Source organism: Triturus cristatus, chromosome 8 (assembly GCF_964204655.1).
Source record: "Triturus cristatus chromosome 8, aTriCri1.1, whole genome shotgun sequence".
In the NCBI taxonomy this organism is placed as follows: domain Eukaryota; kingdom Metazoa; phylum Chordata; class Amphibia; order Caudata; family Salamandridae; genus Triturus; species Triturus cristatus.
This window is the reverse complement of record NC_140591.1, coordinates 718,802,806-718,820,139: the sequence shown is the minus strand read 5'-3', so window position 1 is coordinate 718,820,139 and position 17,334 is coordinate 718,802,806.

Here is a 17,334-nt window from a genome sequence, read left to right as displayed (position 1 = left end):
TTTAGAAGGCAAAAGTGAGAAAGACAACATGAGAGCAAGGACAAGAAAGCAGGTAGGAGAAAGGCACAGAACAGAAAGACAAAGAAATCAAAGCCAATGCACACTCCTCTTTCATACAAAATAGGTCAAATTAGCACAAGTTCATAGGTAAACTTGTGAGCAGTAGCACCACGCCAAGGTTTTGACCTTTGCTACTGAACATTCACACCATTCACACCTTCATTCAGGGCGCTACCTTTCTTCCCATCAGATCTGTATACATCCGGTGTCCAGCTCCAGATCGGGGCGGTGCTAGGGTTCGTCAAGCTCAGGGCAAAATTCAATTTGCCTACTGGAGAACCCCAGAAAACAGCTTCTTATTTGGCCATACCACACCGAATGGTCCTTGCACCCCCACGTCACAGTGCATTTAAACTGCCATCTCATTGGCTGTCTGCAGTCTGCAAGGTGTTTCTTGGTTTCTCCTCTCTGAAGGAACCAAGCAAGCACATGTCAGGCACAAGGTGTTTCCTGGTTTTTCCCCCCTGAAGGAACCAGGCAAGCACCTGTCAGAGGCCTCGGAGATGTAGAGCTGTTGTAGCCATCCTGTAAGTCTGATGTCAGTCTAGGTGCCCCAAAGTTCCTCATTCATACCGCTTTCACACCATTCATACGCTAGCCCACACACTGCACTCACACTGCAGGCCTCCCTGACTATGGCTCTATATATAGCTAAGTGGTGAATGATGTCATAATATCTGCCAGGGGTGTGATGAGGTACATGATGGCACAAGCTTGCCAGGACCAGGGATGTGATGTAGTACCTGATGTCACAAGGGATTGATGGAAAAGCTGATAACACTCAAGGTTGCATGGAGAGACCAGTGTTACATTATGTTGAAAGGTGTAAGCCCGTCCGTAACATAACATCATAGAACCAAAAGATTGAGGGAAGGAAGTCAGTTACAATGAACTAATTATTAAGGTTTCCTGTGTTCTCCTTATTGTGTACAGACTTTTATTTTGAACCTGCCTAGACAGACAGAAGCTGTCAGAGGATTTGTTTCAGAATTTCTCATTGTTTTGATTATTCTACAGATATTGTAGCCACAGTGGTCAATAATTAAGAATAGTCATCTTTCAATGTCGCTGCCAAAAAGAATGTCCTTCAAACCCATCTTAACAGAATCTGTAAAGGCGCTGGTGAGACGGGCCTAGTGCACTGCACAGGAATGCACAGCTTTTCATTCTGTTTCCTCCTATCTGCTCTGCCCATTTCACAGGTGTGATTCAGGTATTCAAATGGCAGGGTGTGATCTAAGAATTAGAAGACACCCTGCATCTTTCTTCTGCACTGACTAGCAGAGCCTGACAGTGGCCTTATGGCTGGGCTCTGAGTCTTCATCAGTGTGAATGCCTGTCTGCTGGCCTGGCTTGCCATAGACTCCTTGTGTGACTCTACACAGCTTCAAGAGCATTGCACCCTTTCAGTCAATAGAAGGTAGTTCTGGGTACCCAGGGGAGACAAGGTGCACAACAAAACTGTAGCCTTAGAATCTGCTCATTACTACTCACAAAATGAACCTTAGACATCATACACAGCTGCTGCTTGAACCTGAAAAAACATTTTATGTTTTGCGCAAGAGGCATTCCAAGGGTAGAATTTGCATTCCAAACATAGTTCTGACTATCCAAATTGGAAGTGTGGTTCCAATCTACATTCTAATGGAATTCTTTTATTTCCTAATTGGAACTCTCATTCCAAGCATAGAATGTCATTTACAAAGTAGAACTCATTCTAAATTAGAGCTCAAATTTCATATTAGCAAGGCCTGAACATCACATAGTGGCTTCATTGTGACACCACACACACCTTCATTGCAAGCCTTGTTGTACATTTGATTTTGCACAAAAACAATTTCTGATCTAACGGGTATTGCAAACAAAGTAACACTACTGCACTCTCAGGGTTTTTCATGGATACATTTGGTCAGGTTAAAGCTTGTGGAACGTGTCCATGGAAAACAGCAGGGAACTTGGGATAAGTCTGTCAAAATCAGGGCAGAAAGGTGGACGTCAGCTATAATTCTCCAGTGCAAGAGCACGGCTGTCACATGACTGTCCATGCACAGTATAGCATTTGCCAGTCAAGGAGCCTTTCACACATTCACAATGTTCTCTCAGTCAACTTCTCCACCAAAGAATAAGATGGACAGGTACAGGACCATTCAACTGATCACACGGAAGGGAAGGGAGAATGGGATGGTAAATGGGGGATGGAATGCTATAGGGACTTTGTGTTACCTCTACATGGAAAGCACAAAACCACCTCATTCATATTAATTAGCTCGCTTCAGCTCCAGTAAGAACAGGTGTTATATTTCATATCGGTACCCTAATATAGGTCCAGAGAACATCTTATACTTTCCCTACATCAGCTCAACATTATTTCATATGAAAAAGCCTTATAAGGACATAACTCCAAATAAGGAAAGAATGCCTTATAAGGACATCACGCCTTATAAGGACTGCAGCCTTTAATGGACTAAACCTTTCACCTATAGGCTCACATATGCAGCGGGGGTGTACGGAGTCAGTCTGCCACCAGACCCACAGTATATGTTATCCGTAAACAGCGTAGGTCCTGCATGACAGGGTACTACTGGAACTACACTACACACGGTAGGTGATTCATATTTAATTTTATATATATATATATATATATTGCAGAAAGCAGGAACAAAGCAGGCAATCCCACCAAGAACTCCAGCGGCACACCAGAGGACAGTACACAGATTTTATTTGTGCACACAAACAACAACGTGTTTCGGCGATGCCTTTCTCAAGTTCAGGAATTGCGCTCTATCTCCTATAGAAATAGACCTCTTGATTCATGAACATGAACAAGATACTAACATTTTGGAACAAATACCAAAACAATAGACTGCAATTGCCAAACGATTGTCTAATGTCCTCAATGCTTGTAAATAAAGCAATTTAAAATTTCTGAAGATGCAGAAAAATAGTACAATAAAATCACATTTGAATCGCCAATGCAATCGTTCTGTAAGCCTGTAATTAACATGGAAGAAATACTACAAAGCCAATTGACGCGCTGGATCCATTCCAAATTTAGAGCTCAATCGTGAATGCGAATTAATAAAAATTAATAAAATATAATTAAAGCAATCATAATTGAAACAGAAATCCAAAAGCGAGTCATGCTGTGTAAAATGGAACAGCTTTGGCAACATTAATGTACGGAAACAGATTTCTGCATATAATAGCTAGAAGGAAATATTATTGCACAATAAGAGCATGGAATGAATTCTAATACATGGATAGTTTTATGAGGCTAATCAATTGTATATCATAGACGCAATCAACACATGTCACGTTCTACACAGAACAATTCCAGTGCCATGACGGGGTAATGTACCCCATTGCAATTCTGCATCTAAACTAAGAGTTATAAAAGGTAATGTACCTTACTGTAAGGGCGACAATCTCAAATATTATAACTGTGAATATGTCGGTGGTATGACATACAACGGAGTAGGCAATTCCTATGTATGTGCGCCCCCCATTCTAAACAAGTGATAAAAATATATATACAAAGTGTTTTTCACGGGGTTAGAGTAGACAGTTGGAAGATTAATAACCACCGTAGGTTCAAAAGGGAAATTTCGATTATATCGACAACCCAGGATCAATATCGGAATACGATAAGCACCTTACTCTGGAAGACAATTCAACAAGCCAATTATATTTCAATTGTGGCCATAACTATACGTATATGCAGTTGCGATCCCTATTATGGGCCAACTACATGTCCCCTATATATATATATATATATATATATATATATAGATATATATATATATATATATAGATATATATATATATATATATATATAGAGAGAGAGAGAGAGAGAGAGAGAGAGAGATAGATAGATATATAGATATACTTGGGCGCAATTCCAATCGACATACAATATATCATGTATTTTATTGTATACACAATGAGGACCTACACAGTGATATTTCATTCGGAAAAATATATATATTTTTTTGTCACAATCTAATTAGTTTCATGATGTTGACAGCGTTATTTTGTTGTTCATATGTATAGCCCACTTGGGCTTAATCTGCTTCTGTTCTCTTTAATATGAAGAAAGATTACTGCCATGATTAGATACATTTCTATTGAAATTTTACTGTTCTAAGATGGCCACCACTGAACTGTAAAGACATGAGCTTTAAACTTTTTGTCCTTTTTCATTGTTTATTACACTTAATAAAATAGATGCTGTCTCTGCGTTAGCCACAGAGTGAGCAAGGCGAAAGCTGAAACGCGTTGCTGGTGCAGTCGGTATCATTCACTGCATTTCCAAAGTGTCCTGGCGTTCTTTTATAAGCTTGAAGAATTGTGGATCTTTATATTTCAGGGCTCCGATACCCTGTGCGAGGACCGCCCTACATTGACAGCCTCTTTGCATTATCGGGATTGGTATTGATATATATATATATATATATATATATATATATATATTATCTACTGGCGGTCGCCAGTAGATAGTTATAGTTAGGACCGTGTTTCCATAAGAAATCCGCAACATTCTATTTGGAATAACTTTGGCTCCGGTTGACGAATCCTCGCGAAATTTTCAAAATAGGTGGGGCGCTCCGCTCCGCTCCTACCCTGAAAGTCTCGGGGGGATTCGTCAAGCGGGGGCTGAGAAAAAAGGGGGGTCCCAAAACGCGTTTTCCCCATGCAATTTTCCATAGGGACCTTTAGTCCAAGGTACAGCCCGAACGGCTGAACAGAATTACTTGAAATTTGGCAGAGAGGTAGTCCTCAGCTCAGGGAAGTGCCTTTTGCAGGTCTGCTGTCAATCTGTTCAGTAGTTCCTGAGAAAATCAAAAGTAAAATCATATATATATGTGGGCGGAGCCTAACCACACATCTCATCCTGAGATCTGATTGGCTGTCAGCACTTCATCCAAGAAGTGTTGGCAGCCATCTTGGGACCAATATACATGATAGCACCCCATTAAAAAGCATTGCAGTTAATAGAAGGTTTTAAGACTTTAGTTACATTATAAATCATTTGTTGATTGTACCATACTCATTTTAGGAATTGTGGTATGTTCTAAGGTGATTTCACCATGTGAAAAAGCCTTCTGCTGGGATATCATGATTGAGAGAAAAATATTTTCTCATGCTTTTCCCACAGAGGTTTGGAAGGTGATCTATAAGCTAAACTGAGAGCTTATTTTCTGTAAATTCACATTATCTTTCTCAGTCATGTGAGAATGAAGTCTGACATTCTCAGTAAAACATGTACATCCAACAAGTGCAGAGACTGTCAGTTGATTCCTTTGTGTTCTACTGCAGCTTCCCAGAGTGTTCCAAAGAACAACTAGAGCGCTAACAGTCCTATTTATGATAAACGTATGGCACACCTGAAGCCATCTTGCTTGGATTAAAGTGGTAACTCTTAAAACATTTAATTTAAAAAGGAACAAAATGAGGGGGTTCATTTTTCCATAACAAGTATGATTAGTGCTGCAGAAAGAAAAACTAGGGCACATTTTGACTTCTGAAATCCTCTTTTATTTCATTAAAAAATTCTGACATGCAGACTGAAACATGCACTTTCAATACCAGCAGCAGTTTTCCCTGGTGAGCAGTAGCTTTACTACAGTGATCTAATGAGCAAAAAGAGTGCTAACATTCTGAATTTATGGCAAATGTGTGACACATCTGAATGCCTTCTTGATGGAATCAAAGTAAAAAACTGAAAGTATTTCCTACTGAGGAGACTGCAGTAAATGAGGAAATTAGGAAACTTCCTAACAAATAAGTCTCCCAAGATGGCCACCAGAGACAAAAGAGCCCAAATGTAGCCCAAATATCACCCAGATGTAGCCCAATTATAGCCCAATGACAGAATGTCCCAGAGTGTTCTTAAAAACAACTAGAGCGCTTACTGTCTTCATTATGACAAAGGTATGGCACACCTGAAGCCATCTTGATTGGAATAAACGGGTAACACTTAAAACCTTTAATTTAAAAAGGAGCACAATGAGGTGGTTCATTTTGCCATAGAAATTATGATTAATGCTGAAGAAAGAAAATGAGGGCACATTTTGAGTGACTTCTCAAATCCTCTTCTATTTCATTAAAAAATTCTGACATGCAGACTGAAACATGCACTTTCAATACCAGCAGCAGACTTCCCTGGTGAGCAGTAGCTTTACTACAGTGATCTAATGAGCAACTAGAGTGCTAACTTTCAGAATTTATGGCAAATGTGTGACATATCTGAATACCTTTATGATGGAATCAAAGTAAAAAACTGAAAGCATTTCCTACTGAGGAGACTGCAGTACATGAGGAAATTAGGAACCTTCATAACAAATAAATCTCCCAAGATGGCCACCGGAGACAAAAGAGCCCAAATGTAGCCAAAAATCACCCAGATGTAGCCCAAATATAGCCCAATGACAGAAGTGTGCAAAACACTTATTATTTTGTGTTTTTGCAGTGTTATATAGTGCAGACTTGTCAGGTATTGGAGTGTTTTACATGAGCATTGGTTACATCACACAAGAACAAATTCATTTTGGTTGTAGACATGGGGAGACTAAGTGATTTGACCAAAATCACAGAATGTCGAGCTGAAGCAGAAACTCCAACCTGGTTCCCCAGTTGCAAAGTCTGCAGTTCTGGAAGTAACACCACATCCTCTCCCCTAAGTGCAACATTTAATCAAGTGGTCAACTGGATAAAAAAACATAAAGATAACAAATAATTTAAAAGTGCTTTGTCGCTATTTGAAAACTCAGAAAATATGTCCTTATTTTAGTCTTTTAGAGCACTAACCATAATTTTGATGCCAATAAGACCCTCTCATATATGTAATTTCTAAAGGAAATGCTCTAGGTATTACAGTTTTGATTACATCAAGATGACGTCAGGCGTTCCACACTTTTGTAATTGATATAGAATGTTAGCAATCTAGTTGTTCATTAGGATACTGTTGAGAGGCAGAGGCCAGGGGCACAGACTCTGAAGATTGAAGGCAGGTAGGAGGGTGCAAAGGCAACAATTTAACCACACTGAGCAGGCAAGAAGGGCCGTGGCAGCACAACAGACTATGGAGGGCAGTGGAAAGGGGGGCAGGGGCAACAAACCAACAATACAGGACTTGCAAGAGAGGCAGTGGCAATGTAATAGACCATTGTGGGCAGAAGGAAGAGGCAATGGTAGTACAACCATACATGCCAACAGACCCGATTCAGCCAGGAAACGTCCAATGTTTTTAAGCTCAAATGGGCTTTATTTGATCTGTCTCCTGTCTACTATCTCCTCTTTTTCAATGTAAAGGGGAAAATCAATACCACAGTTTTTTTTCAAAATCTCCCTCTTACCAAGTTCAAAATGTTCGCAAGTATGGTACATTGGATCATGGAAGGAAATGGGGTAGGGACATGGACTTGGATAACAGAGGACAGGAGGGACATGGAGAGGTGCACCAAACTGACCCTGCAGGGCAGGCATCAGGGTTTGCAGCAGCACAATACACCACACAGGGCATGCGGGACAGGAGTGCAGCACAAAAATCCATAGAAAGCAAGAGGGAGGGGACAGGACCATGCACATGGACAACAGAGAACAGAGGGGCAAGAGGCAATGGTAGCTAGCTGACCATAATGGACAGACAGGAGAGAAAGCTGCAGCATAACAGACCATAAAGGGCAGGAGGGACGGATCAGGGGCATTACAATGGAACAGACAAGCCAGGAGGGAGGGAGTAGGGGTCTGCACATGTAAACAGAGGGCTGAGGGCAAGGGGGCAGGGCAGGAGCAGCAAGATAGCCATGGAGGTCAGGCAGGATGGGCACTAGAAGCAAGACACACCATGAAGAGCAACAGTCAGACTGTGATGGCATACACACAGACCAAGGAGGGAAGGTGGGAGTGGGTCAGGGGCAGCTAACTGACCACACAGGGAAGGTGGGAGGGGCCATGGCAGCACAGAAGACCATTCATGGCAAGTGGGAGGGTTAGTGGCAGCACAATGGCTATGATGGGCAAAAGGAGGGTGCAGGGGCATGCACAAAGGACGATGGAGGATAGAAGGGAGGGTCAGGACCTGTGCACAGACAAGAAAGTTCAGGGGAAGGGGCCTCAGAACAGACCGCACGGGGCAGGCAGGAGGAGCAGTTGCAGCACAACAGACCAGGGAGGGCAGAAGGGTGTGGCAGTACAATGGACCATGTAGGACAGGAGGAAGAGGATAGGGGCATGGCATGTGGACAGGCAGGGTGGAGGTGGCAGGGACAGGTTACAGTCATCTGACAATGCTAGGCAGGTGGGAGGGGAGTGGCAGCTCAACAGAACACTCAGAGTAGATAGGAGTGGCAGGTCCATGGAACATGGTGGGCAAAAAGGATGGAGCAGGGGCATGCACAAAGACATCGGAGGGCAGTGGGAAGGAGAATAGGGGCAGCAAGCTAAGCACAGAGTTTAAGCAGGAGGTCAATGATGGGGCATAGAATTGGGCAATGGAGGGCAGGAGGACTTGACTGGTACATCATACTAAATTGAGGGCAGTGGCAGCACATCAGACCATGCATGGCAGGAGGGAGGAGGATAGTCCATGGATTCACACAACAGAGGATAGGGAGGAGGGGGATGGGGCAGCAAGCTAACTGTTCAGAGAAGGCGGGTATTAGGAACTTTATTGTTTTTAAAACGTGTGTCTGTGCGAACTACTTAAAATATGAACAAGTATGCAGCATAATCTCACTTTTATTCAGGAAGAAGAGGACGTTTGTGACTGTGATTCCGGGCTCACTTGGCAGAAACACCCCCTGACCCTCCACCCCCTATCGCAAAATGTAATGCCCGTGAAAAGGGTAGGTGAACACAGTGTTATATAGAACATAGTCCTGAGAGCACGATTGAAAATGAAAACTAGATATAGTGTATGGTATAAACTATGCACCAAAAAGTGTGATATAAGATGAACCGGGCGTGAAATATAATATGCAATACATTGTGCGCAATGACAGATTCATTGGAGAGCGCGAGATAGCACAGGCACTAGCGCGTGCTATGCGATGTGCGCCTTGGAGTGTAATATGCACAGGGCAGTGTTGTGTAACCTAACTAGTCTCTAAAGTTGTAATATAAAATATGTGATGGGGAGTGTAACGTTGCATATGCACTGTGACAAAGATATGGATCCCAGATTGTAATATGTATGGCATAGCACTGTGCGTTATAACATAGGCATCAAGGAAGGCACGTTAGATGGGGCAATATAACCCGTGCGAAGACAAGTGTGGCATGACATTTTCACGGGGTGGTGTTACAGTGCACATGGGCTAGAGAGTGTCATAGCATATGCACTAGCTGGTGGAATACAACACAGAGGTGTGTGGCACTCGGCAGGCAATGGTGGGTGTAACACAGCATTGGGCTCTGCCAGGAGCGCGCTGTGACTCTCAAGTGATGTTCGTCCCCTTTCCAGAGAGTAAAATAAAAAGTATTACACATCCGGCAGTGGATGTGTGTTTTATTAACCGTGAGGGGGGTTTCTTACATAGTTTTGGTCGAATTTTTGTCGAATCCCCTTTGAATGAAATTAACATTTAAAAAACCTTTGAAATTCACAGAAAAAAACATAGGTTTCAGGCACGTTATAGTTAGGAATTAGCATTTAAAAAACCTCAGAAATTCACTGAAAAAACCATAGGTTTCAGGGGTGTTATAGTTAGCTGGACTTTTCACTTGTACAAAACCATTGAAATTCCCCCGTTATAGTTAGTTCAGCTAACTATAACTCGCGCGCCCGCAATGCACTGCTGATGACGTCACATATTACATCACTCATGACATGGTCAGTGACATCACTCATGACATCACTGATGACATCTCAAATGACATCACTGATGACATCACTGATGACATCATCCTTGTGATAGAGTGGCAGACCTCCTCCCACCCTAATATAACCTTTGATACATACATTCAAAAATAGAGACCAAAATTTTCAAAACAATGGACATACCAATACCAGTTACAACAACCTCTTCAGTAATTCTAAGATCCACATACACATCCACTCATTCACCAACAGTCCTATACAGTCACTCATACATGTACTCACTCATCATAGTACTCATACACCTATACATCCTGTTACACAATGCCACTCATCCATAGAGTTACTCACACACATAGTCACTCATGCTAATAAAGAATCAAACATACATTTACTTGCATATACAGTTATACACACACCACCACACTTACTTCTACGGAAACATACACATACTTAGTCTTTTAAACAATCACTTATAGAAACACATACTTATTCATACAGGAACTCTTTCAATCTCTCACTCTCACATATATTCACTTATATACACCAATAGTCACATATACTAGTTTAAAACATATGTAGTTACTCATAAAGACACTATTGAGACAATCATTCACTCACTAGCACACCCATAAACACACTCATCCACCCATACAGTCCTGCACACATGCTGTCTTCAACACATACAAACAGTGAGTCACTCATTCATGCACCTATGCACTATGTAATACCCCCCACCGAACCATGCAGACACTCAGACTGATACTCAAAAAACCAACTAATAACCTATATAGACACCCATGTAGCTACTCACCAACCCATGCAGCCACTTATACACAAAGTGAGAGACTGATACAGATATTTACATATTTAAACATTACTCACTAAGCCATGTATTCACTATGATACACTTAATCAGTCAGTTACACAATCAATTTTTCAAAAACAAATCATCCATTTAGACACTTGTATACCCATTTATTCTTCCATCGACCTTGAGATATACATATATAAAACATATTTAATTTTCATAAAAACAGACATTCACTGGATGATGTCATCAGTGATGTCATTTGAGATGTCATCAGTGATGTCATGAGTGATGTCACTGACCATGTCATGAGTGATGTAATATGTGACGTCATCAGCAGTGCATTGCGGGCGCGCGAGTTATAGTTAGCTGAACTAACTATAACGGGGGAATTTCAATGGTTTTGTACAAGTGAAAAGTCCAGCTAACTATAACACCCCTGAAACCTATGGTTTTCAGTGAATATATATATATATATATATATATTATCTACTGGCGGTCGCCAGTAGATAGTTATAGTTAGGATCGTGTTTCCATAGGAAATCCGCAACATTCTATTTGGAATAACTTTGGCGCCGATTGACGAATCCTGGCGAAATTTTCAAAATAGGTGGGGTGCTCCGCTCCTTCCCTGAAAGTCTCGGGGGGATTTGTCAAGCGGGGGCTGAGAAAAAGGGGGGGTCCCAAAACGCGTTTTCCCCATGCATTTTTCCATAGGACCTTTAGTCCAAGCTACAGCCCGAACGGCTGAACAGAATTACTTGAAATTTGGCAGAGAGGTAGTCCTCAGGTCAGGGATGTGCCTTTTGTAGGTCTGGTGTAAATGTGTTCAGTATTTGCTGAGAAAATAGCATTTAAATCAATATATATATCTATAAGCGCGATCCGAGCGCGTACGGTAAGCTTACCGTACGCGTACGGTGCCGTGCGCGAGCTTAATTCTGATTGGTGGTTACATGACAGTAAACATTCCAGTCGGTCGAAATCAGGAAGTGTCGGCCGCCATTTTGTGTGTCTCACACTGATAAACAAAGGTGGAGAACATGAAAAGGGGGCAACGAAGAGAGTTGCAGACCCCCTAGCGTTTGTCAGGGGGTCCAACAAGGTCACAAAAGTATGAAAAATACATACATTTTTTTTTTTTTTAAATCGCGGGGTGCGCGTACGGTAAGCTTACCGTACGCGTACGGCAAAAAAACCGAAAAAAAAATAGAAGAAAAAATGAAATTTAAGTGTTTTGATATTAGGGGGCTCTAAAAAGAGCCGTTGTGTTTATGAAGTGTTTTTTTGTGGTACTTACAAGTAAGTACCGATGCAGAGTCTAAAGTTCAAGAGGAAGACTCTGTTGCCTTCATCAGTGAAGTGTACACCGTCTCCTCTATAAATGCCTTGCATGTTGTAACGCAAGTTGTTGTGGTATATAGAACCCATACCATAGTCTCTGAGGAAAGCAGAAATAGATTTGTTGACGTGCTTTCTTGCTTTGTCAATCTGCGGACAAAATTGGTTGGACCAGTTCCACTTTTGCCTTTGGCATATGTTAGAATATACAAAGGCAGATTGAGGAAAAAGCGACATCAATTGCACAAAGGTGTCCTTAATAAGCATTTCCAGACCTACCCCAGTTAAAGTGCCTAGGTCATTTCCACCACAGTGCACAATAATAAGGTTAGGCTGTGGGAGATGTCGAAAGGTTTTCACCAAAGGCATTAATTGGTGCCACTTTAACCCTCTCTGACCAATCCATTTAATGTCTACATTTGGCAAAGCAAGGTCTCTCACCATACCTCTTTTTTCTGCATACTTTTCACTCCAGAAGACATAGCTGTGACCTACAATCCACACTGTGAACATCTTTCAAGGAGATGTGGATGCACTCAGAAGGTGTCTTTCAGTAGAATGGCAATATGAAATGAAAGACAGTTGAAAAATTGAGGCATACATACTTTTGTTTAATAAAAAGAACTCATTGGCTGATTCAAAACATTTTACAGTTAAAACTAGGGTGTATGTTTACATTTTTAAAAGCATTTGTAGTATTGGTTCAGAAAAATGTATACCCACAGAACAATACTTCGCATTTGCTGTTAGGTTTGAAAAGTCAAGCAATCTTGCTCTTTGGATTTGAAACATTGTGTGCTGAACTTCTGACCTCTCTGCTCAGAGCAGTGTTCCATGAGCTGTTGCTATGGTAGCAGGCAGAAGTCAAGTTGGGGGACGGGTTCATTTGGAAAAGGGTTGAAGTTTTCAACCAATAGAAATGTGTGATTTCATTTGAAAAAATGTGGGAAGCACTGAGATTTGTAATTAACATGTATATGTGTGAAAAAAGAGAGGGAAACATTGCCATTTACTGGTTCTGCAGAGAGGAGAGAGGTGTAGAGCTCTGATATTCTGACTCTGATAGTCTGCTGTTTGAGTGCCACATTTCTTTCTCAACTAACTAATTTTAAAGGTGAGATATGAGTTTGAGAGAGGATGTATGTGGTGATTTTTGATATAAATATTAGAATTGAGATTCTTCTTTAAAAGTTATGTTTTCCATTTTGAGGTTTGGGAGATATTTAACTGTCTTGAACTAGTAAAATATTATGGAGTGTGTTTTCACCATAAGTTAAGGTGTACTGGTATCACTGAGAAATACTGTTTTGTGCCTAGAATCAAACCATGAGTGTGTGTGCAGACAGGAATTGTTGTCAGAGATTTTAATAGTGTTGGTCCGGTTCTGTAAGAATGGCATTTGTAGGAAAGGGGCAGCTTTTTGTAAATATGATGGTTTCCATTCTGCATAAATCAGTAACACACAAATGGGAGGCAAATGCTAACACTTTTGAAATAGATATAGTAGACTTTGCTACTAAACATGGAATGGGTGAGGTTGGTCCTACATATACAAAACTCCAATTAAACCTTGCCACACATGTACTTTTACATACATTACTACAATGTTTATGCTGTTATGGATGCATACATGCATATGTCTCTTGCAAATGAAAATACACAGTCTGCAGAAGCAGAGTCTTAGCACACACCCAGCTGTTTATCCTGTAGAATCATGCTTAGTATTCACAAGTGAGTGGTGTTTCACGTAGCAGTGACTAATGCTAAAACATTCAACATCACTAAGGCTGATTTCTTTTGCTGGAGTGTAGTCAGTCACCAAGGTTACACATGTTCATGGTCTCAAAAAGCTGTTTGCACATGTGCTGTTTTCTGTTTCTGAAAACTGTAATGAAAATGTATCAGACTGTTAGAGTACTTATCACTTGCAGAAAAAAACAGTAGTAAGTGTGCTTTGAAATTGGCAAGCAAATTTCGTTTTCTGCGTAGAATCACAGTATGAGTCTGTGAGCACACAGGAATTGTTGTCAGAGATGTATTTCGTGTCACTCTGGTTCTTTTAGAATTGCATTGGTAGGAAAGGGGAGGTTTTGGATGTTGTCAGAGATATTATTTCTGTTGGCCTGGTTCTGTAAGAATGGCATTTGTAGGAAAGGGGCAGCTTTTTGTAAATATGATGGTTTCCATTCAGCATAAATCAGTAACACACAAATGGGAGGCAAATGCTAACACATTTGAAATAGATATAGTAGACTTTGCTACTAAACATGGAATGGGTGAGGTTGGTCCTACATATACAAAACTCCAATTAAACCTTGCCACACATGTACTTTTACATACATTACTACAATGTTTATGCTGTTATGGATGCATGCATGCATATGTCTCTTGCAACTGAAAATACACAGTCTGCAGAAGCAGAGTCTTCGCACACACCCAGCTGTTTATCCTGTAGAATCATGCTTAGTATTTACAAGTGAGTGGTGTTTCAGGTAGCAGTGAGTAACGCTAATACATTCAACATCACTAAGGCTGATTTCTTTTGCTGGAGTGTAGTCAGTCACCAAGGTTACACATGTTCATGGTCTCAAAAAGCTGTTTGCACATGTGCTGTTTTCTGTTTCTGAAAACTGTTATGAAAATGTATCAGACTGTTAGAGTACTTATCACTTGCAGAAAAAAACAGTAGTAAGTGTGCTTTGAAATTGGGAAGCAAATTTCGTTTTCTGTGTAGAATCACAATATGAGTCTGTGAGCACACAGGAATTGTTGTCAGAGATGTATTTCGTGTCACTCTGGTTCTTTTAGAATTGCATTGGTAGGAAAGGGGAGGTTTTGGATGTTGTCAGAGATTTTATTTCTGTTGGCCTGGTTCTGTAAGAATGGCATTTGTAGGAAAGGGGCAGCTTTTTGTAAATATGATGGTTTCCATTCAGCATAAATCAGTAACACACAAATGGGAGGCAAATGCTAACACATTTGAAATAGATATAGTAGACTTTGCTACTAAGCATGGAATGGGTGAGGTTGGTCCTACATATACAAAACTCCAATTAAACCTTGCCACACATGTACTTTTATATACATTACTACAATGTTTATGCTGTTATGGATGCATGCATGCATATGTCTCTTGCAACTGAAAATACACAGTCTGCAGAAGCAGACTCTTCGCACACACCCAGCTGTTTATCCTGTAGAATTATGCTTAGTATTCACAAGTGAGTGGTGTTTCAGGTAGCAGTGAGTAACGCTAATACATTCAACATCACTGAGGCTGATTTCTTTTGCTGGAGTGTAGTCAGTCACCAAGGTTACACATGTTCATGGTCTCAAAAAGCTGTTTGCACATGTGCTGTTTTCTGTTTCTGAAAACTGTAATGAAAATGTATCAGACTGTTAGAGTACTTATCACTTGCAGAAAAAAACAGTAGTAAGTGTGCTTTGAAATTGGCAAGCAAATTTCGTTTTCTGCGTAGAATCACAATATGAGTCTGTAAGCACACAGGAATTGTTGTCAGAGATGTATTTCGTGTCACTCTGATTCTTTTAGAATTGCATTGGTAGGAAAGGGGAGGTTTTGGATTTTGTCAGAGATTTTATTTCGGTTGGCCTGGTTCTGTAAGAATGGCATTTGTAGGAAATGGGCAGCTTTTTGTAAATATGAAGGTTTCCATTCAGCATCAATCAGTAACACACAAATGGGAGGCAAATGCTAACACATTGAAAAAACCATAGGTTTCACACACATTATAGCTAGGAATTAGCATTTAAAAAACCTTGCAAATTCACTGAAAAAACCATAGGTTTCACACAAGTTATAGTTAGGAATTAGCATTTAAAAAACCTTGCAAATTCACTGAAAAAACCATAGGTTTCACACATGTTATAGTTAGCTGGACATTTCACTCGTAAAAAAACAATGAAATTCCCCCGTTATAGTTAGTTCAGCTAACTATAACTCGCGCGCCTGCAATCCACTGCTGATGACGTCACATATTACATCACTCATGACATGGTCAGTGACATCACTCATGACATCACTGATGACATCTCAAATGATATCACTGATGACATCACTGATGACGTCATCCATGTGATAAATTACCACATCTTCTCACACCCTAATATAACCTTTGATACACCGACTCAAAATTTAAGAGTTCCTTTCTCAAAACCATACATACTGCAATACCAATAACTACATACCCACTTATTAACTCTTAGGTCTACATACACCTCCACTCATTCACCTGTACAGTCACTCATACTTACAGTCATAACATACAAAACTATCATGTGCATTTATACACCCATATAGACACTCACACACTACCAATCATCCATAGAGGTATTCTCACACCTACTCAGTCATGCAAATAATCACACTCCCATATACTCACCTATGTGGTTATACACACTCAAGTTCACTTACTCATAAAAATAGTATCACATTCTTATGCTCTTATAGAATCATTGATACAAGAACACACTCATCCATACAGTCACTCTCACAATCACACACTCTCACATCTACCCACTTATATACACTTACACGCACATATACTGCCTTTTACATATGTAGTTAGTCACAAATGTACCACTGAGATATACATTCAATCCCTAACACACTCATACATACACTCACTCAACCATACAGTCCATCACAGATGCACTCTTAAAAACATGCACCCATAGAATCACCCACTCACACATCTATGCATAGAGTCACACACACCCTACCCACACAAACACTCAGGAACCCATACAGATACTGAGACAAGCAATCAATAACTCATATAGACACTCATATAGGTATTCACAAAACCATGCAGCCACTTATACACCATTATACAGAAACATACAGACATTTAGACAGTTTAGTCACTAGTCTGCAGTAAGATACATTTAATGACTCACTTATAGAGTTAGTTACGCACCACAGAAAATCATCCATTTACACACTTGTACACCCACTCATTCTTCAACAGGCCTTTCCCTATATATATTAAACATATTAAAATTGTTCAGAAACACATACTCAATGGATGATGTCATCAGTGATGTCATTTGAGATGTCATCAGTGATGTCATGAGTGATGTCACTGACCATGTCAGGAGTGATGTAATATGTGACGTCATCAGCAGTGGATTGCGGGCGCGCGAGTTATAGTTAGCTGAACTAACTATAACGGGGGAATTTCATTGGTTTTTTACGAGTGAAATGTCCAGCTAACTATAACATGTGTGAAACCTATGGTTTTTTCAGTGAATTTTATATATATATATATATATATAATATAT